Here is a 26,310-nt window from a genome sequence, read left to right on the forward strand (position 1 = left end):
TTAGACCTACTATGTACATACATATATATGTACGCTATTTATGTGGATTCAATAACCATTATATAAATATTATTTGGACAATCAATCAATAAGTACTCGGAAGCGCTAAATAGAGTTTCAGGAAGCACTGCATGTTGATATTTGTTTTAAGACCTATTCTGTGTAATTGAAATGTATTGACCAAGCACTGCCAGCTACTTTTCATAATGATCAATGACATCACAAAGGCACTCTGAATATTAAGCCAAACCTAAACAGCTAGAACAGTCATAGTACATTAGGAATAGTTCAACTAGATGTTAAAACACTATTCATATCTGGCATAAGGGAAAAACATACAGTAAGACCTTGAGATATCGAGCCCTTAATGATAAATTTATTCTTATTGATTACTTACAAGGGAGGGATTTTAACACCTAAAAACATAACTTTATACCTCAGGAATTGAGTTATGATAATGCCTCAAGCCCAAAGAGAATCAAGACAGTAACTTTCAAACCAGCACACGGGCACATAATTGAATGCATGTGTCGGCCCACGCCCAGAGGTGTGGCTATTTTATCACTTTGTGTATATGCATGCATGTTATAAAATAGCCTGGCTGTGCACACATGTGCGCCCAATTTTAAGTGGGTGAGCACATGAGCACGCAAATCCCGCTTCTACCACGTAAGTCGCCATTCTCAGTTTACTAGTACGTCCACCAATTTACCCAGTTAAAAGCAAGGTCCTTCAAAACTCCCTGGTTTGATAGTTTACCCTGGCCCCAGCTACCCCAGACCCTTTAAACTCCTTAGAAATGTCTCGATCCTTTTATTTTATAAGGTACTCGTCATCCATAACAGAAGTGAAGTTACACGGCAGGGAACCTTGGTGCACTCCAGGGAACATATGTATTTACACACACAAATCTCTTGGCCACACCCCAAAACACCCATGCCCCACCCTGACCACACTGAGATGTGCGCGCTGCAGGAGATACATGCGCGCTGCATGAGTTTAGCATTTGGCACATGTAAAACTAATCGGAGAAAGTTCTTTTTCACTCAACTAAAAAAGGATTGGATAAGTTCTTGAAGGAGAAGTCCATAGCCTGCTATTAATTAAGTTGACTTAGAAAATAGCCACTGCTATTACTAGTAACAGTAACATGGGATATACTTAGTTTTTGGGTGTTTGCCAGAGAGGTGGCAGGACGTTTATCTGAACTATTTTGATCCAGTGTGTGGATTAAACCATTAGGTCTCAAATTTTTTAAGAAGCTATCCTAGAAATAGGACACTGGGACATAAGATGATTACCCTGAGAAGGTGCCTTTTCACTCGCAGTTCATTACACCAACTGCTTAAATGACTGAAAAATGAGCACTATTAGTTATCCCTAACTGCTCCTAAGGGAAGGGAAGGCCATGGAATGTTTTCTTGAATTCTGACATTATTTCTACCATCACTGTCACAGTGCATCCCTTCTTTTACAATGGCCCAGAAAGTGCCATTTATTTTAAAAACCTGCGGTGAAAGAGGTTTATTAGTTTCAGCTACAACTTTGTAAATTTGTGGGTTCTGCTCACCAAATCCAATGCTTTTTTTTTCACGTCTCTACACTCAGAGTACACTGACTGGAAGCACATATGAAACCAATGATCTGCAGCAATGTTATTCATCACAGGGCAAGGAAGAGAAGAGAAATCGCTAGGGCCATCAGTAAACCGGGTCTTCAGGACTCTCACGTGTAATCCCTGCCAGCAGTTCCCCCTTCACACCACTAGAGAGTACCAGAAACTAGCTGCCAAGTCCAGTCATGCAAGACTGTGTCGGAGTAAAGCCAGAGAGAGAGAGAAAAGAAATGAAAGTGTGGAGAGGTTGAGAGGAGAAATGAAGGTGTGGAGCAGACAACTGCCCACAGGATAGGCAAATGTGAGCACCTGTGCTTGCCTCTGCCAAATACAAAGGGCCTAATTTTAAAAAGCATTTACTCGAGTAAAAAACAGGTTTACTGGGGTAGATTCACTTTACTTGAGTAAGTGGGTTTTTGAAAATTGCTACAATATATGCCATTGACTTGTCTATAGGATTTACTCACATAAGTGCACTTTACTTGAGTAAATGGCTTTTGAAAATTGCTACAATAGTAGCTACATTTACGCATGTAACTCCTTTTGAAAATTACCCCCAAAATGTACAACTCTCCTGCAGGGATCCTCTAACAACGCCTCAAAGATCAAATGTCATATATAGGATTCTACAGAATCAGCACCATTTGCTCGAAGGGGGAAGGGAATAAGCAATGTTCAAAGCCATTAACAGGGGTAAAGAAAAAAAAAGTGCTTTACTTGAGTTAATCGGCTGTCTGCATACTCCCCCCCTCCCCTTGGCTGATGGATCCATCACCTGCATCTTTCTTAGTTGTACTGAGAGGAGGTGTTCTTAGCAGTGTGTTGTTTAGGTGGGGGGAGGGGGGAGTGCCTACGTAGATGGCATTTTCAAATATCCATCCATTTCCCAGCAAACATCTACCATCAGAAAAAGCAGCTACAGGTGACCGCGCGTGCTTCCTCCCTGAGATAACTTTCAAAGGGAAAGCACACGTGTGCCAGTTCCCTTTGCAAATCGGTGCAAAGCCCGCTGGCATGGATTTTGGTCCAACACAGCCATTTTGAAAATTACCTCCAAAAGGGCTGAAATCATCCATCATATACAGTTGTCAAAACGCTGCTTGAATTTGAGAGGGTCAGTTTGATCAGCAATACAATGTCACATCCTGGAGCCAGATTTAAATTTCAGACAAAGAAAGAGTTTAAAAAAAAAAAAGAAAAATGTGCAAATTCCCTGCAGGTCTCTTAGCTTGCACGGATTTGACACAGTGAGTTTATTTGACAAAAATTTAATTCTGAGCCATTTCTGGAAGGGGGAAAAACATCCACAGGAAAAATTCATGCATTTAAACTGACTTACAGACTTTTTTTCCCCACTTATTTGCCCAAAGCTTAAAAATAAACCTTTCACCTGATTCCACCACAATATTTTTCTACTTAAGCTTATTGAAACGGCATTCAACCTAGACGTTTGTTAGGTTCCAGGATACGCACTGGGAGTCCAGCACAATTCTATTGTAAAACATTTTTAAAAAACCCCATCAAATAGATCATATCAACTGTAATTTTAGTTTCTTGGTATATTTCCCTTTTCCAAATAATAGATATGTTATTTAGATATGAGTGATTTTGAACTTATAGCAGACATTAGAAGTATGTAATTAAGTTGTCATGCAGTATATATTTTCATTGATTTTCCATTATGGATTGCATTTTACAGGTTTTCACACCAATGAAGTTTAGTTTAGCTTATATTCAGTTTACTCGAACTTTTCTGCAAGCGCAGCCAACACCCCATGCGTGTTACAATAGGCCTAATAACATGAGGAACAGAACAAATAAAGTAATCAAATATAGCAGCAAAACATAATATACAAATATAGAAAACTCTAGTACAATCTGACCCTCCTCCACCCAGAGACACTAGGGAGCTGGAAAATACGCTGTATAATATCCAAATTCCTCTACTTCCTACTTGTGTAACTCCTGCAACACTTAGAAGAGATTACTTTAAAAGTGAGTATTGATAAGACAGCTTGAGTCCCATCATTTCTCTTATAAGGCTGTACTGAAAAAGAAGGAAGAGTGTGCGCTTAATTCATCAACTGCCAATGCCTTAAATCAGGCAACTCAAGCTTGCTTGGGACAGATATAGAGGATACTTCATCGGTTTTCACAGAAAAATATATTTATAACTTGGAACTGTAGTGCAGATACCACTACAGTTCCTACTTAAACTATGAAATGTAGTTTGTGGTTTGACCTTCAGAGCCACTGGTTGTTTTTTTTCAGTATTTGCTGAACTAAACTTTAAAAGATTATGCATTTCCAGAGCATTTTTATAAAATTTTTGTTGGATATTTCCAAAGGTATACAAGAAAACAACACGGAAAACACGCAAAACCAGAGGAAAATAAAGTGGTGAATAAATATGTTAACAACTCAAAATGATTCATAAAAGTGGAATCCTGTATTACAAGAAGTGCAAAAATCACTTCCCTTATCATAGCCCCTATGAGTGCATGTTTATGGTTTTTAATCCTGTGAAAAAGTCTCCAGCGATGAATGTTTAATAAAAGAATAATATCCCTTCATGAAACTATCAAAAATCCATTTCAGGGATATTTTTAGCAACCAGTGTCTGGAATTTACAAACTGTAAACACTCTTAAAAAAAAAAAAAAAGAAACTTCAGATGCACCCAACTCCAGAACATAAACCACAAGCCAAAATCATTTTGTTGCATTTTCTGGACTAGGTTCTTCGTCAGAATATACAGAGCGGTCGTTCTTGTATAATGGGATTCGTAAATAAAAAAAAAACATTCATGGAGGGTGGAATTTCACTGTATATGAGTGGTACCAGTTTAGAAATGGGTGCCCGATTAGATGGAGGTATGGGAAATGAGAAAGACTGGAAAGGCAAGTAGCAAATACCATAGAAAAGCTGAGCTGAGAATAAAATAGACAAAAGCCTTTGAAAGGAGACCATTTTACCTGCTTCTGCTGAAATCTGCAGTATCCCTCTGGCCCGCGTTTTGGAATTTAGAAGGTCAATTTTTAATCCCTCTGTTTTACATTCTGCTGAGTTTGCCTATAACAGCCTTATTCAAAAATGGCTTTTTCTCCATAATGGGAGTAATTTTATAAGTGCCTGCATTGGGGCCAAGCCTATGGGTATGTTTTGCCTGCAGGCTATATGATGATTTTCAAAGTGAAAACATGCACTTTGAAGATTATCCTAGAAAAAAAACACACACACATTTTCATCTGCTAACCTGTGCGGGCAGCTTTCCTGAGAAAAATTATATTCAAACTTTTGAAAGTGCAAAGGTTTGCACCTAAGTCCAAACTCTGCCCACAAATCTCTTATCTAATGCTTCACTCCCTTACCAATAGTTCTGCCTTTCACCAGATATAGGAAGAGGGCTTTGCTTTTTCTAAGATCGTCTCTATGAGTTTTCTCCAAGGACAAGCAGGATAGCAGTCTTCACATGTAGGTGACATCTTCCCGACACAGAAAACTTAAGTCAAAGTTTCTAGAACTTTGACTGAGCCTCTCTGTCATACTCAGCATGCCATTATATCACACATCCACATGGGGTCCCTTCAATCTCTTTCTTTCCGCGGAGTCTCATGTCTCACTCGAGTTTTGCAGTTCTTCTTTTTAAAAAGATTTGCGATTTTTCGCATTTTCTGACCTTGTATTCATCGAAAGTCCCTTCGATGTCTTCCCCTTATAGTCTTAGATAGGTTTTTTGACATTTTGGATAAATTTCTTTTTGGTTCCCATTCCCCTGTGGTGATGGTACAGTCGGTACCTGCTGGCCATCAATGGCCACCACTGAGTTCAATTTAGCATCCCTTTTATTTCACGAAGCCATATCCTCTATGGGATTTACACAATGTCCCAAGCGTAAGAGGACCATATCAATCACGGATCCCCATGATAGATATGTCCTCTGCCCAGGGGCATCATATTATGTCTGGGATTGCAGCAGATGTGCCCAGATGACTCCAAAAGACCCAACTTGAGAAGATAGAGTGACTCTTCGGTTTGGGCAAGTCCAAGCCATCAACATTGGAATCAAGGGCATGGACACTGAAGGGCCTCGGAGTGACATTGATGGCTATCAAGCCTCCAACATTGGTGTAGCAGTTGGTTCCACTGATGTCAAAAGCTGATAGCAGTGCTGGAGACAGGCATTTGACTAGCTCCTCCAGGTTGAAGACAAATTCATTGTTGTCGGGTTCTTCAACATTGGCCTCGGCACCAGGGAGAGTCCGATCCAAGCATCAAGGGAAGCCAAAGAAGCATCAATATCAGACCCCATTGATGCAGGGTGCTGGGCAAAGGATTGCACTGGAGAATGCCACAATGTCCCCAAAATGACACCGTGTGGAGTGGTTTGCCACAACCTCCATTGGTCCAGATATCCACCATCAATCCTCCTCTTGGGTCCAAAGAGGTTGCACCCACTCCTCCCAGTTGATCTTGGCATTGACAATGTTTGAGGAGCAGCTTGAGAAGTACGTGCAGGCAGTTGTGGAGTGGGTGATGCAGATTCTCGGCATCAGGTCACCAACAACACTGAGGTCATCATCGACCTACCTCGCACCCCTACTTGAATCTCTACTTGCACTTATGGTCGTGCTACCGACACTGCCTGTGTCTGGGGTGGCATCGATGACCAGCGGAGCGCTGAGGGCACCGCCAGCTGATCTGGTGGTCATACCCGATTCCCCAGAGGGAAAAGCTCCCACAGAGACAGGGGCAGCCTCGGGGCTCGGATCAACACAAAGCCAGTTTCATTGGTTCCCATACCACCAGCCAGGAGTCGAGAACCACGGGGCCCGTACCCTGTTGATGACAGTGATGGAAATGCCCCTTATGTTCCCTGGGGGGATGATGATTCAGATACTTCTGACACTGATGCATCAGATGGTTTCTCCTCGGACTCATATCCTCCAGCTAATCGAAAGAAGTCTTCACCTGAGTATCTCTCCTTCACAGGGTTTGTTAAGTTGATGGTGGAAGCCATCCCCTTTCAGTTAAAGATGGAGGAGAATACCCGGCACACGAAGCTGGATATCCTCCAGTAAGTGGAGCCTTCCAAGGAAATTGTGGCAGTCTCAATACATAAGATCCTTGTAGAGCTGCTGCTGAGCTTGTGGGAACACCCCGTCTCAGTGCCTCCTGTAAACAGGAAGACAGATGCGGTTTATCTAGTCCAAAAGGCTCTCGAATTTGACAAGCATCAGCTACCACACCAATCTGTGGTCATCAAATCTTCTCTCAAGAAGGCCAAGCACCTTTGGACCCAATCCTCAGCACCTCTAGGGAAGGATCAGAGGGCCATGGATGCTCTTGTGAGAAAGTCTTTCAAGGAGCTACGCTTATGGCCCACATAGCGGCATACTGGCTCTCTATGACCAGTGTATGCAGGACATTCTGAAGTAGGTACAGCAGGTAGCTGAGCAGCTGCCTCAACAGCAGCAGGATATGCTCCAGTTGCTGTTGCACAAGGAGCTGGTGTGCAGGAAACACGGGGTCCAGTCGACTTACAATGTTTTTGAAACGGCATCAAGAGCTCTGAAGAGGGGATCGGCACTCTTAGACTTGCCTAGCTGCGGGCCTCAGACTTCTGACCGGTGATACAGGAATGACTTGCAGACGTGCCATGCACAGAAGAGAATCTCTTCAGAGATAAGATGAAGGACGTGGTGGCCCAAATTCTGGACCATAATGCAGGCCCTGCCCTCCTCATCCAGGAGGCCTTTGAGGTCGGGAGGACAAAAGGCTTTCTTCCGCCCAAGGAAATACTGCCCACATCCACCTCGACTCCATCAGCAATTGCAGGACCCTCGCAGCCACTGCAGGCAACAGAGGACCCCAAAGTCCCAGCCAGCACCTCAGTCAACTTCAGAGATGGGGTTTGACTGGATTAAGGATCATAGCCATGTTGTGTACCCATGGCAAAGGATCTTCCGGTCGGGGGCAGGATGTGGTTCTATGTGAACTGGTGGCCCAGTGTGTCCTTGCCATCGTGCACAATGGGCTCAAATTAAATATATTGTGTGTCCCACCAAATTACTGTCCCCCCCCCCCCCCCCCGAGTTCTTTTTGGAGACCGGTAGCTCATCAGGAGGTATTTGTAGAGGAGCTCTCCTTCTCATAATAGCCAGAGCAGTCAAACCCATTCTACCAGGGGAAAGAGGACAAGGATTTTACTCCCGGTATTTCCTGATACCAAAGAAAATAGGAGGACTACATCCCATCCTAGACCTAAGTGTTATGGTCCCAGGCCATGCCCGGGTCCCTTCACTCACCTCGGGGCCGGCCCGGGTCGCTGCAACGTCTTCCTGGCCGGCAAGGCCCGTCCCGGCCTCTGCCGCGGTGCTCCCTCCTCGAGGGAGACGCCGTTGATCGGCCGCGCCTGGCCCTGCAGGAAAGGAAGGAGCAGCCCACAGATGACATCAGATGCTGCAGGGATATTTAAACCCTGCAGCTAGATCCATACGTTGCCTTGCAACAAGGTTCACTCTCTGGTGAGAGCTACTAGTTGCTATTTCGTCTTCTGGCTTCCGACCCTGGCTTCTGACTACTGGCTTCTGACCCTGGCTTCCGACTACTGGCTTTCATCCAGGAGGCCTCTCCTAAGTCCAAGCGGCTCGGGTCCTCACAAGCTCCTCTCGGGGGAACCGTGGGCTTCCAGTGGTAAAGTTCCAGTTGGCCTCCTGGCTTCAGCTCTACTCTTCTGGATCCTTTGGAACTCCTCTTCTGTCACCGGCCCACAGGAGACTGCATGTAAGTCCAAGCGGCTCGGGTCCTCATGGGCTCATCCTGGGGGGACCTCGGGCTTCCAGTGGTGAAGATCCCTCCGGTCTCCTGTTCTGTGCCGCCTCCTGGCTTCGACATCCACTGTGGGCCTTCCCACGGTGAGTCTTCATCTGTCCCTGCCGGCTCAAGGGTCTACGAATCCAACACTAAGGGCATGGAACATATTTCTGAAAAAGGAAAAGTTCAAGATTTCACTGGGCTCTATATTCCCTTTCTTGCAAAAAGGAGACTGGCTATGGTCTCTCAATCTGAAGGACGCATATACACAAATCGAAATCTTCTCCAGTCATCGGAAGTATCTCCAGTACCGTGGACTGCGTCTGGGCTAGTGTCCACCCCAGGGGTCTTCACAAAATGCCTAGCCGTGGTGGTTACATTCCTACACAAGTTGGGAGTCCATGTTTTTCCCATCTGGATGATTGGCTGGTCAGGAGGCACCACTCAGTCAGGGACCAAAACATTCATGCAGTTGACCATCCAGGTGCTGGAGTCACTAAGGTTTTTCATCGACTATCCCAAGTCCTATCTCAGTTTGTCACCTCAATTGGACTTCATCATCAGAGCCCTGCTAGACACGGCTCAGGCCAAGGGCTTCTTGTCACAGTAATTGGCCATCAACCTGACGACCATCGTGATGGAGATTCAACAGAGCCAGCAGGTATCAGCTTGGGACATATTGAGGTTGCTGGACCATATGGCACTACAGTGCATATCACTCCCCTGGCACTGCTGCACATGAGGAGAGCCCAATGGATCCTTAGGAACCAGTGGTATCAGGCCACACAAGACCTCAGACTGCATCCGAATTTCTCCAGCCCTCCAGGACTATTTGTCCTGGTGGGGCGACATTTTCAATTTGGAATGGGGGGGGGGATACCTTCCAAAGTCCCCAGGTTCAAATTACTTTGACAACTGATGCATCTACCTTGGGCTGGGGAGCTCATGTAGATGGGCTCAGCATCCAGGGTTTGTGGTCCACCCAGGAACGACATTTCCAAACCAATTTCCTGGAACTTCAGGCAATCAGGTACACTATGTGGGCTTTCAGAGATCGTCTGTCCAACAAAAGTGTCCTCATATAGACCAATAACCAGGTTGCCATATGGTATGTCAACAAGCAGATAGGCACATGCTTGTACCTTCTGAGTCAGGAAGCATTTCATGGGCTCATTCCCAAGGGATGGTGCTCAGGACCACGTATCTGGCTGGTGTGGAGAATGCATTACCGGACAGACTGAGTCACAACTTCAGGCCCTATGAATGGTCTTGATCAGGGTGTGGCGAATCGGATCTTCTGAATTTGGGGGAGCACAGACATTGATCTATTCATCACACTTTGGAACAGGAAGGTTCCTCAATTTTGCTTCCTATGCAGGACTCACCGCAGTCCAGACTCAGTTGCCTTCACTCTCCATTGGGATGAGGGTCTTCTGTATGCATATCCTCCAGTTCCACTGGCAGCGAAGACTTTGTTGAAGCTTTGCAAGGCCAGGGAGGCTGTGATTCTCATAACCCATCACTGACTGAGACAGCTTTTGTTTCCACTCCTATGGGAGATGTCCATCCAGAAACCGTTCAGATTAGGGACTGATCAGAAGAAGGTATATCATCCCAACATTCAGGCTCTGTCACTCAAAGCCTGGATGTTGAAAGGATGACTCTCCAACCCATCAATCTTTCAGAGGATGTCTCTCATGTCCTGGTGGCTTCTAGAAAGCCATCTCTGTACAGCCTATAGTTGTATGGCTCATGCGAGTTCTGCTTCAGTTGAAGACTCCCCTAAGGCCTCCTACCATGTCCTGGGACCTCAATGTGATGCTGGCCCAGATGATGAAAGCTCACTTAGAACCGCTGCATTCCTGTGACCTGAAGTACCTGACCTGGAAGGTCATATTTTTGGTGGCAGTCACGTCAGCATGCAGGGTCAGCAAGCTCTAGGCCTTAGCAACTTATCCACCGTATACTAAGATTTTGCACGACAGAGTGCTCTTGCATAAGCATCCTAGGTTTCTGCCTAAGATGGTGTCAAACGTCCATCTTAACTAGTCCATCATCCTGCCAACATTCTTTCCCAGGCCCTATTCACACTAAGGCAAACAAGCCCTGCACAGTTTGGACTACAAAAGAGTCTTAGCCTTTTACCTGGAGCTGACAGATATCCAAGGACAGTCCACTCATCTTTTTGCTTCTTTTGAGCAGAACAGACTGAGTATTGCCATTGCCAAGCAGATGCTCTCCAATTGGCTAGCAGGTTGCATCTGTTATGCCCAGGCAGGATTGCATCTTGAGGGTCATGTCAAGGCTCACACTGTTCGAGCTACGGCAACATCAGTGCCCACTTGTGAGCAGTTCCTATAGAGGAGATCTGCAGATCTGTGACATGGAGTTCTCTTCACAGATTCACATCGCATTACTGTTTGGACAAGGATGGCCAATGTAACAGCAGGTTTAGACAGTCTGTCCTTCGAAACTTGTTTGAGGTTTAGAAGCCAATTCTGTTCATACTTAGATCCCATTGATTTTATTCAGGATGCCCCCCACCCCTGTTTGTTGTAGTGCCTGTTTGGCACTTGTTTTTTGGTCCCCTTTTTTGTTGGGGGGCAACATGTAGCTAGGTATTCATCCATGTGTGAGGACTGCCATCCTGATTGTCCTCAGAGAAAGCAGAGTTGCTTATCCATAACAGGTGTTCTCCAAGGACAGCAGGATGCCAATCCTCACAAAACTGGCTCAGCTTCCTGTGGAGTTGGGTTTCCACTTTGTGGGTTAGTTCTGAATTCTATATTATGATACTGAAGGGACCCCGTGTGGACGCATGGTATAATGGCATGTTGAGCAGGCTCTGAGAGGCTCAGTCAAAGTTCTGGAAACTTTGACATGTCTTCCATGCTGGGCTCCATTGGATGATGTCACCCATGTGTGAGAACTGGCATCCTGTTGTCATCGGAGAACAACTGTTACAGGTAAGCAACTCTGCTTTCCCCGCCCAGGGTGCTGGAATTTGTCAAACTCCCCTTTATAAGCTGGCTGAGCATGTTTTAAGGTGTGGTTGGATGTAGTTTCTATTTTTTTGGGAAGGAGACAAGTGTTTTTTTGATGGTTTCCCAATTTCAAGTCCCACAGCCTGTGCTAACCCTGTTTATCAGTTGCCTTCACAGACCTAGAAGAGGGACTGTCCAGTGGAGAGGAGAAGAGAGAGATTTTGCCTATTATGTGAATTGGTTTTGTTTTTCATCTGCTCCCAGTTCAGAATGGCTGCTACCCCTCTTCTGTTGGAAAGAAATAAGGAGAACCAGAGGTCATGAAATGAAGCTCCAAGGAAGACGTTTCAGATTGAATGTCAGGAAATACTTCTTCACGGAGAAGGTGGTGGACGCATGGAATGCCCTACTGGAGGAAGTGGTGAGGACCAGGACAGTGAAGAAATTCAAAAGGGCATGGGATAAACACTGCGAATCCCTAGAGGCGAGAGAAGTGAAATGAGGAAAGAGGCACATGGGAGGCAGGGACAAACACTATGGATCAACTATAGGCCAGAGAATTAAAATGACGAAGAGGCATATTAGAATCAGGATCCTTCACACAGTTAAAAAATCTGACAGCAGAAAAGTAAGATATGAACTATATAGTCTGGGGGGAAAAAAAAGGAGGGGGGGGGCAGTCTGGGAAAACAAACAAACACAGGGCAGGGTGAGGTACCAGTGTAAATCAAATAGCACAAGAGGAAGTATAGGTTTACAAATAATCAAGGGGGGTGACTTACAGATGAGACACATTCCCCTTAACTAATTAATCATGACACAACTCAAACAAGTAATCTACAAGGGCTAGACCCCGACAGTCTGTGAATCATATAGGATGTGAGCTTGCTGGGCAGATGAGATGGGCAATTGTGTCCTTTTCTGCCATCATTTTCTCTGTTTCTATTTTTCTATGAGGGGAAATGGATTGAGCTTCTGTGCTCTGTGAGCAGTTAAAGTAGAGTCTGCAAGTACCGGGGTACTGCTTTGCCCTATGTCCAGTGACGTGGAGACTGTGGTTTCTGAGAAGTAAGAAATGCATTTTGGAGAAGCTTTTTGCTTTATTTATTTTATTTATTTATTTAAAGACTTTTCAATACCGATATTAATGGGGACATCATATCGGTTTACAGCAGAACTACAGAGTGGAAATTACAATGAACAGGTATCGGGGGAGGGATCACATAAGAACAAATAAATAGCAAGGAAATAAGAGGGAGGGTTTTTTTCCCCCACCACCATCTCCCTACCTATTTTGGAGAAAATATTTTTCTATTTTTTCCCCATCACTGAGAAGGGATAGTGACTCAGAAGTTGAAAATGGAGAAAGAGTTTGAGGCACTTGGAGTTTTCATTCTTCTTTGTATTCTTATGATTTTTGCTATTTTGGTTGGGATCTTACTTTTTGAAGATTGCTTTTGGACTTAGCCGTAGAAGCAAAGTATGTTCAAGCGGCATTGTCTGAATTATCACAAGACCTTCCTCCTGTAAAAATGTTGCTAACAGAAATTTTGTCATGGGTTTGACAATTGCTTGGTTTTGACCTCAAATATTACTATCTTTAATACAAGGTTTGGGGGTAACCTGCACCGAGAGGCAGTTAATACCCTTAACAGAAACATGGGGGTAGCTTTCACAGAGTGGCAGTTGCTACCATAAGAAACTTACTGGGTCATTCATCAAACTGCATACCAGCCACATCAGGGCAGTGCAATGCAAATTAGGGGAAGAGGAAGAGTGTGGGCGAAGTTTGGGCAGAATTATATGCTGGCAGCACTGTGGGCAATAATGTTTTCTACATTACTGCCGGCAGCACCATGGGAAATAACTACACCTTTTCCCGTGGCTCTATGGGTGCGAAACTGTGTGGCCCGATGCACAGCCACAATGTGGCCTGCTGCACAATTTTTCCCCACCCCTTTTTTTCATGTGGCTCATCTTTCTGCTATAAGAGTAGCAGAAAGATGAATCTAGGCCTTACTAGGCAATCTGGATGGATCATTTGGTCTTTTCTGCTGTCATTACTATGTTACTATTTGAATACAGATAACATTCTAAGAGGCTTTGATAGTGGTAAACACTACATTCTACTAATGCTTGACCTATCGGCAGCCTCTGACACAGTAAACCATAAAATACTACTAAATAGACTGGAGGAAATCGGATTACACGGTCTAACATTAAAATGGTTCAGTTCATATCTAGAAAACAGGTTTTTCCAAGTTCAGATCAACAACACATTATCAGAAAAAATTAATCTCAAAACAGGAGTTCCACAGGGATCAGCCCTATCCGCGACCCTTTTTAACATATACATGCTGCCATTATGCCACTTACTTGCAGGGCTAGGAATTATACACTACATTTACGCCGACGACATCCAACTAATTCTACCCATAGAGGACACTTTAGAGAAAACATTAAACTTAGCCAACATGTACCTAAGCATTATAAAACAACTACTGACACAAATGGAACTTGTAATTAATATTGATAAAACAGAATTTCTACACTTAGAATGAAAAAAATCTGAAATCAGTCAAACCTCAATACTACTCAAAGACAACCAGAAAATTGAACTAACTGGAAAAGTACGTAACCTGGGAATAATTATAGATCCTGAAATCAATCTGAAACAACACATATCACTAAAAGTAAAGGAAGGTTATGCAAAGCTCATGGTACTCAGAAAACTTAAACCACTACTAACTCAAAATGACTTCCGAACAATTCTACAGGCACTAATTTTCTCCAGCACGGACTACTGCATTGCCCTTATATGCTAGGACTACCTAATACGACATTAAGACCACTGCAAATACTTCAGAACACAGCAGCTAGAATACTAACCGGAAAAAGAAGGAGGGACCATATAACTGAAACCCTAGCAGATTTACATTGGCTACCAATTGAACACAGAATTAAATACAAAACCCTATGTATCATTCACAAACTAATTTATGATGAGAAATCAGATTGGCTGAACACAGCATTACGGGTACACACTCCACACAGGAACCTCCGATCAGCAAATAAAGCACTCCTAACTAGGGATGTGAATCGTTTTTTGACGATTTAAAAAAATCGTCAGATAATTTTTAAATCATCAAAAATCGTTGGAGTCGCGATACAATAGAAATTCCCCCGATTTATCATGAAAAATCGTAAATCGGGGGAGGGGGAGGGCGGGAAAACCGGCACACCAAAACAACCCCTAAACCCACCCCAACCCTTTAAAACAAATTCCCCACCCTCCCGAACCCCCTCAAAATGTTTTAAATTACCTGGTGGTCCAGTGGAGGGGGGGGGGGGGTCCAGGCGCGATCTCCCGCTCTTGGACCATTGGCGCCATTTTGGCTGCCACTAATATAAATGGCGCCGATGGCCCGATAAAAAAACCCCCACCCGACCCTTTAAAATTACCCCCTTAGCCTCCCCCACTCTCCCGACCCCCCCCCCCAAAAAACTTTTTACACATACCTGGTGGTCCAGGGGGGCCGCGGGCAGCGATCTCCCATTCCCAGGCCATCAGCTGCGCTAAAAAAAATGGCGCCAATGGCCCTTTGCCCTTACCATGTGACAGGGCAAAGGTAGCGCCGGCGCCATTTTGAATATTGGCAATACGGCCCGAGTGCAGGAGATCGCTCCTGGACCCCCGCTGGACTTTTGGCAATGTGTAAAAAGTTTTTTTGGGGGGGGGTCGGGAGAGTGGGGGAGGCTAAGGGGGTAATTTTAAAGGGTCGGGTGGGGGGTTTTTTTTTTTATCGGCGCAGGCCGCACTAAAAAAAAATTAGTGATGTGAATTGGAATCGGAACCGATCCCAATTCACATCTCTAACGATCAGATTTCCCCCCCCCTCCCAGCCGAACCCGATCGTTAAAACGATCGGGCACACGATTCACATCCCTACTCCTAACCATTCCATCAGTTAAAATAGCAAGACTGACACAAGTGAGAGAAAGAGCCCTATCACTAGCAGGACCCATAATCTGGAACTCAATGCCTCCAGAGATCAGACTACAAAGTGATCTCAAGGCATTCAAGAAAAGTTTAAAACATGGCTTTTTAAACAAGCATTTTACAAAGAGACGAGAGAATAGAGAGAAATTATTCAGGAAAAGACAGAAAGGCACCAACACACAGTACTTAGAACATTACAGTAGATTAGTCTATGAACTCTACATTACAATAAGCATAACTATAATACTATGTGTGATAAAACTACCCGTGTAAGTACCTTGGTACAATTGGTCATGAACTACTTCGCTAAATAACTATGTCTAATGATATATTGTAACCGAATCTTTGACGGCACCTGTTAGAATGTACTATAGTACACTTTCACCTACATTAAATATGTGCCTACATGTAAACCGTTGCGATGGTATTTAACTTAGCAACGGTATAGAAAAGTTTTTAAATAAATAAATAAATACCAATCTAAGTGTCCTGCTTGCCCTTTTTCAAGACGTGAAGGAATACACAGATTTTTGAGACTGATTGAATCTGAGAGACTGGTTGTGCAGTGGATTCACATCCATGCACCTAGGGGCCCCAGAGGCTTAGTCCTCCTCCCCACTGGTGGAACCCCAGCACCCCTGTGGCCTCCAGTGTGTGAATGGAGAGTAAAGTGAGAGGCCCAGGACAGTGAAATTGGCCCTAGGACTGCATGGCTCCTACATTCTGGCTGTAAACCGAAGAAGGCGGGGATGACATAATCTTGCATTTATATTCTGCACTTTTAGGGCCTCATTTTCCAAGCAGTTTACCACGTGCGATAAATTCGCAAATCAGAGAGAGAGAGAGAGAGAGAGAGAGAGAGAGAGAGAGAGAGAGAGAGAGAGAGAGAGAGAGAGAGAGAGAGAGAGAGAGAGAGAGAGAGCGCCTTACTATAGTGCCTATGCCCTAGACAGGTATATTTTAATCCCTATGGGAGGGCCACCTACTAACTCGGGGTGGGGATTAGGTATGAGCGTCGGGGGTTGGGGGCCACTTTCGCATTCCACATGAGACCTACGGAAAGAACAGTGGTCTCTAGTGAAGATTTGCTGGCCGTCGGAGTGAGGAAACTCACTCCAAGAAGAGATTTGGGCTACATTCTCTCCACCTAGCTTGTTGTTGCCCAGGTAGAGTGTCCAGCAAGCTAGGTGGAGAGAACGTTGCCCAAATCTCCTCTTGGAGTGAGTTTCCTCACTCCGACGGCCAGCAAATCTTCACTAGAGACCACTGTTCTTTCCGTAGGTCTCATGTGGAATGCGAAAGTGGCCCCCAACCCCCGACGCTCATATCTAATCCCCACCCCGAGTTAGTAGGTGGCCCTCCCATAGGGATACAAATACCTGTCTAGGGCATAGGCACTATAGTAAGGCTCTCAGTCTCTCTCTCTCTCTCCCCGGAACTATCGTGACCCGCGATGAAAAACCAGCAAATATCGTGCACTGCGATGAAACACCCAAAGAATCATCACACACTGGGAAAACATCGTGAATTGCGCTAATATTTTCGCGAACGGCGAAAACATCGCCGCACGCAATGTTTCCCCACTGCACGAAAGAAGCCTCATTTGCATTGGTAACGCCCCCTAATGCGATATTGGAAAATGAGGCCCCTAGTCCCATAGCAGCACCTAGAGCAGCTTACAACAAACAGAAATATAATATTTTACTTTTGCAATGCTTATTTTATTTTTGATTATATTCTTTGTAAACCATTGTGATTGACTACAGAACGATATATAAATACAATAAATAAATAAATAGAAATACACTTTCATAAATACAAATTAGAAAATACATGTTAGAAATTCCTAAGTACATATACAATTCAAAGGAAAAATTATTTGAATGCCTCTGCTCACTGTAGGTGAAAATACAGAGGTCATACACACATATTTTTACCTGCATACAGGCTGGGCAATTTTCTAGAAGCCCATTTATGCAAGTAAAGTGCTAATTTACCCATGGAAATGCTTTGAAAAATACTCTGCCCGGGCCTATGAAAAAATCCTTATTGAATAAAGGTCCAAGTTTATTTTCAAATCACATGGAGTAAACACCTTTTCTGTCTGGCTCCATCGGTGGCTGTGTTTCTTCTATGGTGCACACAATCCTGGTATCGCAGTTTCCTCACCTGGCTGCTGCTCATGCTGTGCAGGTTCCAGCCCCAGCCCAAGGAGAAAGGGAAGGCCCTGCTGCTGCCGCCTCTCTGTCCCATCTGTGCTGGCTGGTTAGCTCGTTCAAAAACTGTGGGCAGCACTCCCCGTATGCTGATCTCACAATGCATAAGATCTGCACGCAGGAAGTGCCAGCCATGAGCTCTGAACATGCTCGCATGCTGGCGCGGACGAGGAGCAGTTGGTGATGGCAGCAAGGGCTCTTACTGCTGTAGCGATCCTCCCCATCCCAAAAGCTGATTTGGCACATGGTGTTGGGTCAGGCTGGGGCCCCCACACTTGGATGGCTGCTTCCTTCTCCCATGCTGCCTCAGGCCTGTAATTTAAAGGGGCAGCATGCCAGGTAAATACATTATTTGAGCTACTGGCTGACATAAGTATACCAGAGGCGTGGGAAAGACAGGAAGCAGATACTAGGAATGGGAGAGCGGGACAGAAGTTGGGGGAGGGAGTGAAACAGGCAGGGGAGAGGATGCTAGAGAAAGGGTGGAAGACTTGTGCAGTCAAAACGTTTTGGCTTTTTATTCCTAATTACTTTTGGACTATTTTTATAATTGTCCCTTTATGCTGAACGTGTAGAGCAAGTTGTGTACATTAAGTGAAACAAACTCCTACTGTATTGCCTTTTGAGTTGTATTTCTTTAGACAGCATGATGCGAAAAACATAAAAGTGTGTGAACACGTTTGCAAGGCACTATAAAGTCCATGGTGAGATCTCATTTGGAAAACTGTGTAATATCCTGGAAAACTGCACCTTCAAAAAGATATAAACTGAATGAAGTCAGTCCAGAGGGCGGCTACTAAAACAGTCAATGGCCTTTGTTATAAAGCATATGGGACACAATTAAAGATCTAAACATATATACCCTAAAAGGAAAGACAGGACATGGGAGATATAATAAAGACATTTAAATGCCTCCAAGGTATCAATGCACAATAGGTAGGCAGGCCGGTGCTAGCTTTTTTGCTGCCTTGTACAAACAATTACTGTGCTGCCCCTTCCTGCCCCATCATTCAGTCTTAGTCCCAGGCTGACCAAAAAAAAGCCCAGCTCTCTCCAGCAATACATACTTTAAAAATTGATATCTCCCCTAACTCCAGGGTCTTCACCCCCTCCCCTGGAACTCATGGCAAGTGCAAGGGTATTATGTGCCCTATGTGACTCTTATAGACTTGTACACATACCCCTCCCCCGGCCCTCTCCATAGACACAGTTAAGAGTCTATGAAGAAGGCCGGGGGAGGGGTATGTGTGCAAGTACAGTATTCTGAGGTAAAAATGTCACATTATATTTACATGCACTGCCGTGATGTCAACCAGAAATCCTTGCAAAAAAGACACTAGGAATCCATATGGTATTAGGCCTACTGTAAATCATGCTGGGTGTGGGCTTTACCCTTTGAAAGTCCTAAAACACTAATATTCTTCCTATTAGAAGAATACCTCACCTCAGTCATATATGCAGAATGTAAACAGACCCTCACCAAATACAGAACAGAGTAACCATAAAGTAGAAAAACAAATGTGCAGACAAACCTGACCTGGAAACTGCAAGAAGCCAGACTTTTTATGCAGGGCAACAATGAAAAAACAGAATCAAACATCGCACAATAAAATCAAGAAATATAATAAATACCTAATCATAATAGTAAAAACATACTACTAATAATATTTCAAAAACAGCTGACAAATAGAAGAGCGAATAAATACAAACTCATATACAATTGTTTTTTAAATGTCACAAACATCACTAAAATATTTCAAAACAGCAGATACATCAAATAACAACTGAAAAATAAAACTAATAAAGATTTAAAAATTCACGCTCTCCGTACTTGGGAACCTTTGATGGATTATTCGGAGTAGGGTACACAAACTTTCTCCTCTCTTACACACATATATATATATATATATATATATATATGAAATATGTATCCATTTTATATGGATGTGCACATGTGTGCAAATGCTGTCTGTACCGCATAAGTGGGGGGATTTTAAGAGATATTCAAACCGACGCAATTACTAGTTTCCCCAGTTCGTTCCCAGTTTGCCCAGGTAAAGGATATGACTTCCTAACCCCTCTAGTTAAATAGCCTTCCTTGTACCTGCTAACTAGCCTCTTTTTTTTTGTTTTATAACTTACACGCCATCCACGGCAGAAGTAAAGTTACACGGTAGGGGACCATGGCATGCGCTTGTGCGTGTAAGTACTTACGCACCGGTTTCATTCATAAATCCAGGAATGCTCATGCCCCACCCACGCCATGCTCCACCCCTATTTCAGCAAACATTTTTGTGCGCGTACTGGGAGTGCACGCTTTTTAAAATCCATGCAGCACACGCCGGCCCAACTTCTGCACAAATCTCCCGGCTTTGGTGCGCATAGGGCTTATAAAATTTGCCTGATAGAGTATATGAAACTTCATAAAACAACTGGCTTTCCACATGATTCAAACCTGGGTTTCCACATGTATCAAACCTTAATTTCTCCACTGCTTTAAGTGGGGTTTAGAAAAGTCCCAAAGGGTGACAATTTTAGAATTCAAGCTAGAAACCACTACATAAACAAGAAAGCAAATTCATTCGCATAGATATTACCTGAGCCTTCCTTCCTCTTGTTTTGCTATCAGGAAAATGAAAATGAGACTGAATGTTATGGCATCTAGATGATATTCAAATGAACTCAAAAACAGCTGATAGGAGATTTTGCGAGCCTTTTCATTTTTTTTTGTTAATATTGGACTGAATAGAAGACTAGATTATTAAAATGCTTCCCACTCAAAAGAATTTTTGTGCAATATTTTTCATCATTGTTTGAAAGGCATTGCAATAACAACTAGAGAGCAAAGTAGCACCTACTCGCCAATACAATACAGTAGAATAACATATTTTCTCCGAACCCCTCTTGCCCCAAGCTGCATGAACAGCGAAATATATTAATAAACAACGTATCCAGTTGAAGAACATAATTAAATCTAGTGTTCATGCTTAACCTGAAAATGTCCATTGTTAAGTAACTAACAGGCTGATGCAATACTGTGCGCTGGTTGCAGCTCATGACTCAACTTGCGACTGGATGAACGTTTTGGACGCACATCCATAACTCCCGATGCAAAATGGGGGTAAGCGCATCCAAAACGCATGTCCAATCATGGGCATAGGTAATAGCGCTCATCACAAGCAAATCATGTTGATGAGGCTATTATCTATTCCCCCCGATGCAAAAAAAATATATATATATGTGCTCAATGCACACATTATTACTTGCCAAAATTAATGGCTGCCCTGAGCAGGCGTTAATTTTGGAGGAGCCCAAAATGTGTACAGAAAAGCAGAAAATACTGCATTTCTGTACTTTCTTCGACTTAATGTCATGGTGAGATTAAGTCGAAGCCCATTTGCCATTGGGCACCCTGGAGAAGTGGATCGGCGCGCGTTGACTTGAACTAATTTGTCACATAAATCTGCCAGTAAAAGTGGATAGGAATCCATATCACATTTGCTGATGAAAAAACTGCTTCTTTTTCTAATTGTCTCCCATTGATTTGTGTTTCAACAAGTATAACTCCAACATAGGTGATCTCCAGTTAACATAGTCTGGACTTGTCCTTTCCAGCCATTTTGCTAGAATAAGTTTCAAAGCTACCAAGCAGCCTTTAACTAAGAAAAGCTTGGAAGAATTTTTCAACACACATTTTGAATCAACATGACTTAGCAGACAGAATGAAGCCGACCATGGACAAATATCTTTAATTATTTGAGTAAAGAATTGTAGTAGAGTCTTCCAAAAAGCTTGCACCACTTTACAGTCCCACAATGAACAAACGATGCAGAAGACTGAACGTTTAAGACATTTGTCAGAGTCTATAATTTTTGTCAGAAAGGCTTTACCAGGCCAAAAGATTAATCTATTGACAATCCAAAAATATAGTTCTCTAAATATTGTACTATTCACTGCTTGCCCTACCAATGAATTACAAGCATATATGTCAACATCTGTGAATGTATACTGTAAATTATGGGACTGCACATCTGCCAGAGACTGTAGTACAAAATATTTAGAATTATTATGAATGTATGAATACATTCTTGAAATAGACACTCTGTTTTTTCTAAATAGGTATAGTAAATGTTGAAAGGAACCATTTGTGAATCTACCACCAACTGAAGGCTTCAGGGATGTAATGTAACTACACAACTGTAAATATGTAAGGAAGTCATTCTTCTGAAAAGGTAAATTTTGATAGCAAAAAGCAAGAGTTAATTTCCCCTGATTGTAAGTTAATAAAAGGTTGTAAATTCACAATTCCTTGTTGTTGCGATGTGTGAAATCACTTATTTACTAAACCTGGGGGAAATTGTAGATTCCCTTGGAGGGTAAGCAAAAGGACATCACTTTATGTAACCCAAGAAGACTGCTAAGAAAATTCCACCCCATTTTTATAGATCTTACCAGTAATGAGCAAGAAATATGACTTAGAAGAAAAGCAAGTGGAGCATGGTAAGGAGTGGTAAGGAAGGCTATAAGGATAGGCAAAATCTTCTTCCATTTCAACTAACGGAATCTTTAAATTGTCTAACAACCATTCTTTCAGCAAACTTAGTATACAAGCCATATTATATAATTGGAAATTGGAAAAACATAAACCCCCATCATCTCCAGGAACCATCAACCTGGCAATGGATAATCTGACCCTACCATTTTTCCAGAAAAATTTGGAATATAAGATCTGAATCATTTTTAGATCCTTTTCAACAATATCAAAGGAACCATTTGTAATACATATATCAACTTGGGTATTAAGCTCATTTTAACTAGAGCTACACATCCCATCAAAGACAAAGTGAAATGTTTCCAACTTTCTTATGAAATTCCTGTATTATTGGAGAGATATTTAAATTATACCACCTGTCCAGTTACTGTGAATCTTAATACCTAAATAGTTGATGGTGTTCTCAGCCTATGTTAAAGGAAAATCTTGTTCAAGTGGCCCTCTAAATCCAACACTTCAGATTTAGACAAATTAAGTTTCAACTCAGAAAAGCTGCCGCAATCCCCTATTATATTCAGCACTATTGGTAAAGTAGCCTTTGTGTTTGTCAGGATCATCAATATGTCATCCACAAACATCAGTTTCAAGTTATATTTACCTGAGCTAACACCAGTTACATGGACGTCCTGCTTTGTGTATAAGCAGCTCTAATGTGAGTATAAATAATAGTGGAGATGGACGAGGTACCCATCAGGGTTGCCCTCTAAGAACAACTTTTTTAGGTAGATCCATTTAAAAAGATAAAAGCTGTAGGATATTTATAAAGCAAATTGATGGCCAACCTTATAGAACCTGTAAAGCCAAATTGTTCCAAAACTACATGGAGAAAGCTCCACGACACCCTGTCAAGGGCCTTCGCTGCATCAAAACTTACCACCATGGGATCCCAAGATTTACTCCCAAAGACAAATCCTGTTTGCTCCGTTAAAATCAGACTTGGCATAATCAACTTTAAATGGTTAGCTATTATCTTGAAATATATTTTGATATCTTGACCTGGTTTGAATACTACTACTATCACTGCTACTTTCTATAGGAGCTCGATCTGTGGCTCTTCCTCCATGTTGGCTCCATGGTATTCAACACTGGAGATGCTAGCACTTCCACTATGCACATCTCATGTATCACAAGAGCACAGAGGAATTGCTAGCATCAGCAGTGTTGAATACTGCAGAACTGACACACACTTTGAAATGCCGAAAAGCAGAATATAAAAATCTAAATAAATAAATAAGGAGGAACTGCAGAAGGGGCACCTTTTTCGTCTGCTCCCAGATCATCTACACATGCTGAGCTGCACAGTGTGGGCCTAACCTTTCTTTTGCCACCCGTAGGATGGGGTACACTTGCGGATGCACTGGCCTCTCACTTCTTCCGCTGCCATGGGATCAGGTACACTGTTGGCCACATGGGTCTCTTCCTGCTCACTTCCACCGCCACCACCCCACTCTCCCTCTGGTGCACCACCCTGGGCAATTGCACAGTTTTTACACCTAATGGTAGAAGGTCTGGGGGCAAGCCTTTTTCAATGGAAAAGGATGATCTGGAAAAGGGGTCATGGGATGATTGTGAAAGGGGGTAGACTCAGGAGTAATCTACGGAAGCATTTCTTTACAAAAAGGGTAGTGGATGCATGGTACAGCCTTCCAGTAGCGGTGCTAGAGACAAGGGAAATATCGGAATCCACCATGGCATGGGACGAGCACAGAGATTCTCTGAAGAAGTGGTAGGGGTTGTTCAGCTGAGCATTTGTGTGGATGGGCAGACTAAATTTGCTGTATAAAGTCTTTTCCTGTCATCATACTTTTATGCTTCTATCATATCTTCATCCACACATAGACACCTTGGGCAAGTCATTTTACCCTCCATTGCCTCAGGTACAAACTTAGGCCTGGACTTATCAAAATGCGATAAGTATTGCATGCGATAGCAAAAAGGGGTGTGTTTTATGCTAATAGACAGTTTATTGCAATAATACCTATACAAAGAGCTAATTGCCAGACCTGTTGTATTTCTTGCAGACTAGCCATAATGTCCTCTCCCTAGATAGGTATTTATATCCCTATGGGAGGCCCACCTACTAACTTGAAGTGAGGTTTAGGTATTAGTGTAGGGGGTTGGGGCCACTTTGACATTCAAAGTGAGATGTAAGAACAGAACAGTGGTCTCTTTTGAAGATGTGATGACCTTCGGAGTGAGGAAACTCACTCAAAGATGAGATTTGTGCAATGTTCTCTCCACCTAGCTTGATGTTACCCAGGTAGAGAGTCCATCAAGCTAGGTGGAGAGAACACTGCACAAATCTCATCTTTGAGTGAGTTTCCTCACTCCAAAGGTCATCAAACCTTCACAAGAGACCACTGCTCTGTTCATACATCTCACCTCGAGTTACTAGGTGGGCCTCCCATAGGAATATAAATACCTATCTAGGGAGAGGGCATTATGGCTAGTCTCTCTCTCTCTCTCTCCTCCTTTAATGCTACTGAAATGTTGTAGGTAAAATCAGCATTAAAGCTATGTGATAGGTCTTTGCAAAATTGTAAACCCACTCCTCTTTTTTTGGATTTGCATCACACCATATGATGTGGTGCTATCGCATGCATTAATGGGGCTTTTTGCATGCGATAAGCCCTTAACGTATGCAAAAGCGCCTTAGTGCATTTTGATAAATGAGGGGGTTGGATTGTAAGCCCTCTGGGGATAGGGAAATACCTACAGTACCTGAATGTAATCCACTTTGAAGCGCTGAAAAAAGTGGAAAAAAAACTGGAATATAAATCTAAAATAAATAAATAAATAAATAAATAGACAGAAAACAAAAGAACAAACAAAGACATACTACCTATTTTCTTCTCCCACAAACAAGGAAATTACCGCACTTCCTGTGATTGAGAAACTAAGCTCAAACTCTCTATGGAACAACTTTCAATGATAATTATATATCAGTCTGCTTGTGCCCATAAGATGAGGATTTGGCTCCACTAAACTCCAAATGTTGTGAAAAAACACCTCTGTAAACACGCAGTACAGTACTTTGATTGATCCAATGAGCAGTATCTTAGCTGGACATAAAACCCAAGCTTCCACAAAGCCAACCGGCAATTAATAGAAGCTTTTTTTTAATGTATTCTTGAATCTGTTACAATGTAATTACCCCAATCTCTCCTTAGATTTGTAAATACTGCACAAGAGCTAGAAATTGGCAGCAGAGTGTGTGTGTGTGTGTGTGTGTACGTGTGTGTGTGTGTGTGTGTGTGTGTGTGTGTGTGTAGGTAGATAGATAGATAGATTAGCAGTGGAATAGCTGATGACGCAATCTGGCTCCCTGGTACAAGGGTACATGGTGATAGCTCAGAAAACAACTTACTGCCAGCTACAAGGCACAGCAAACAGTTTTATGATTTCAGTTATCTGCAAAGAGAATGTCAACACGAATGTTAAATCAGATTACAATCCCTACACTGGGAAAATGTTATTCAGACTAGAATATCAACCCTAGTATGACAGTCTCCTGACAGCATTATCATCGAGAGATTTGCCTGTTTCATATATTCGACAAAATAATGTTTATACAGGGAAAACAGGCTAAATGTTTCTTGGCACAAACAGAAGGTGATTTGGTAATATGTAACGGGGGAGGGGGGCCAGTTTTATAAAGGTTTAACCGGCTTCTTTCGGGAGTTTGCCAGATAAATATCAAAATTCCCCCCTCCGTCACTGATCAGCTAAATTTGCCCCGTTAATTTCAAAAAGCAACTAGATTTAGCCAGGCAAAAAAAAAAAAGAGGTGGCTGCAGGGTTGTTCCTGGGGGTAGGCCTATAACTTACCCAGTTTGGGCTGATTTTCAGTGCTAAGAAGATAAATTTAGGAGGGAAACCCCAGCAGTACAAACAGTGGGTCCTAAATCTAGCCCATCAAAGTTTGCCTGGCAAGACTTAGGGAAAAAAGTTAAGCCAAAAATCTAGCTGAAAATGAACAAGCTCTTTGAAAATGTAACCCCAGGTGTGTAAGTGGCCTTTCAATAGAAGCTTATTTGACTTCCCACTGAGACTTACTCAGCCCAGCACCTTTCTGATGAATCCTAAACTCATTGTTCAAGCTTCCTTCCTCTAAATAGTTCTAGTCCT

General features: G+C 42.9%; 1 protein-coding gene across 2 annotated transcripts in view; it reads right to left on the reverse strand.

Annotated features, from left to right (window-relative positions):
• The window catches only part of ZNF385B (zinc finger protein 385B), a 690,453-nt gene that overhangs the window by 608,753 nt on the left and 55,390 nt on the right, over positions 1 to 26,310 (reverse strand). The gene's annotated exons all lie outside the window — the stretch shown is intronic.

Source organism: Rhinatrema bivittatum, chromosome 6 (genome assembly GCF_901001135.1).
Source record: "Rhinatrema bivittatum chromosome 6, aRhiBiv1.1, whole genome shotgun sequence".
Lineage (NCBI taxonomy): Eukaryota > Metazoa > Chordata > Amphibia > Gymnophiona > Rhinatrematidae > Rhinatrema > Rhinatrema bivittatum.